A 2610-nucleotide genomic window follows, 5' to 3' on the forward strand; every position below is an offset into this window, starting at 1 on the left:
GATACCCTTTCTATTTCTATTTGCTAATAGCTTAAATGGGAAAAGAACACTAATTCTTAGCATAACAATGAACATTTTCACAATATAATGTAAGGCTGATGTGTGGATTTAAATGGTAAATGTATGTAAGTCTTTAACACAGTGCCCATTGCATCGTACAATCCCCAAAATATTCAGATAATCCTCAAGTAACTCAAAATATTATTATGAAGGTAGTTTGTGGACTATTCTGGCATCAAGTGTTTTTAAATGACCACCCATTTCTATTGCTGATGAGTTTATAGGTTCCAAGTTAGGTCACTGGGATGCAGCCAGGTTCCCAGGAGGAGATGGCAAGTCTCCACGATGCCATCTCAGTCCTGGAAATGACTGAGACCAGTTTGCCGAAGCTCATCTACTATTTCTACCAGAGTCAACTCTCACAGTTTGGCTCAGTCTCCATGTAATAAATTATTCCAGCATGCTTATAAAAACATACTAGCAGAAAACATACTAGTGCTTTTCCTGTGCACTGCTGCATTCTCAGACCTGAGCAGAGGGCTGGGTTCAGACTCAATGTTCAATAAATCATGATTTCATGAAACAGTAAGTGCCCACTTGATTCCGTGCCCTGAGGTCTTTCTTGCTGGATGCTTTGGGGTGTGATGTTTGCCTAGATCCAGACTGGGATGAGCGAAGATGCATGCATTCATACGAGTGAGGAATTAATGAGAAGGTAGTTTAAAACTCATTGTTTTTTCATAAATTTGCAGTGTGGAATGTATCCTTGACATTCATTCTGATATTCCTAACTGCCTTTTATCCCCAGCATACAAAGCACGATATGAGGCATGAGAACCAGACACACATGTCTGAGTTCTTCCTCCTGGGGCACCCCATCTGGTCAGAGCAGCAGGGCATGTTCTTTGCCCTGTTCCTGGGCATGTACCTGACCACAGTGCTGGGGAACCTGCTCACCATCCTATTCATCAGGCTGGACTCTCGCCTCCACACCCCCATGTACGTCTTCCTCAGCCACTTGGCCCTCACAGATGTCTCCTTTTCATCTGTCACTGTCCCTAAGATGCTGCTGAACACACAGACCCAATGACAATCTATCACTTATGCAGGGTGCCTTTCACAGGTGTATTTCTTTATCTTCCTTGGTTGCCTTGATGGCTTTCTTCTCACAGTGATGGCATATGACAGGTATGTGGCCATGTTTCACCCTCTCCACTACAGCAGTATCATGAGGGATGAGCTTGGTATTACCCTAGTGGCTGGTTGCTGGTTCTTCTCTTGTGCACAAACTCTGCTGCACACCCTCCTCATGGACCAATCCAGTCATACTTCTGTGCAGGGACTGTCTCTCCCTCTTCTTTTGTGACCTTGCTGCTGTGCTCAAAACCTCTTGCTAAGACATGTCCCTCAATGAGCTGCTCATCTTCACCGAAGGAGGACTGATCTTTACCCTGCCATTCGGTGGTATCTTGGGCTCCTATACCCGCATGGCAGCCATCATCCTGAAGGTCCTATCCTTCAAGAGAATCTTCAAAGCCTTGTCTACCTGCGGTTCTCACCTCTTTCTGGTGTTTTTATATTATGGGACAATTGCAGGTGTTTCCTATTTTCCCTCATCAGGCAATGCCAAACACAAGGATATAATTGCTGCTTTGGTGTACATGGTAGTCACCCCCATGCTGAACCCCTTCATCTACAGCTTGAGGGATAAGGATATGAAACATGCTCCTCAGAAAATTTTCAGAACCAAGGACACCACTTGGTGTCCTAAATGCATTCTGTCTGTCACAGTTACTCCTGGGGGCTCTAAAATATGTCTCCTTTAGAAGTTGGACTTAACCTTCCATGTCCATGTGCACTTATAAAGTAATATTTTTCTTCAAATTTCCATTTTTTAATTAAAAGAGTTATTTAAAATAAATTTTATATCTTTAACATTCCCAGCTACATAGCACAGAGAACTCTACTCAATATTCTGTGATAATCTATCTGGTAAAAGAATCTGCAAAAGAATGGATATGTGTATGTGTATAACTGAATTGCTCTGCTGCACAGCAGAAACCACCATGACACTGCAAATCAACTACGCTGAAACAAAACTTCAAAAAATGAAAAAAAAAAAAAAGGAGTTCCTGTCATGGCACAGCAGAAACAAATCCCACTGGGAACCATGAGGTTGTGGGTTCGATATCTGGCCTTACTCAGTGGGTTAAGGATCCGGAATTGCTGTGAGCTGTGGTGTAGGTGGCTGACGCAGCTCAGATCTGGCATTGCTGTGGCTCTGGCATAGGCCCATGGCTACAGCTCTGATTGGACCCCTAGCCTGGGAAACTCCATGTGCCATGGGTGCAACCCTCAAAGATAAAAAAAAAAAAAGATAAAAGGACACACACACAAAAAAAGGCATTCAACAGGCCCACTTGCCTTAAATAGAAAGTGACTGCATATGTGAATATATAAAATAAAATACCATATAAGATTAGAAAATTCCCCAAAGGCCTTGGGACATGACCAAAGGTATTCGTAAGTGCCTTGGCCTCTACCATGGCTGGGAGGGCATTTGAACTGGCTCTGCTGATCTAAAAGCACAGCGACTCTGGGTTTTTCAGA

At 43.3% G+C, this 2610-nt stretch overlaps 1 pseudogene; it reads left to right on the forward strand.

Annotated features, from left to right (window-relative positions):
* Window positions 1-453: 453 nt before the first annotated feature.
* On the forward strand, window positions 454-1884 carry LOC110258981 (annotated as a pseudogene).
* Window positions 1885-2610: the final 726 nt, after the last annotated feature.

Source organism: Sus scrofa, unplaced genomic scaffold, assembly GCF_000003025.6.
Source record: "Sus scrofa isolate TJ Tabasco breed Duroc unplaced genomic scaffold, Sscrofa11.1 Contig59, whole genome shotgun sequence".
Lineage (NCBI taxonomy): Eukaryota > Metazoa > Chordata > Mammalia > Artiodactyla > Suidae > Sus > Sus scrofa.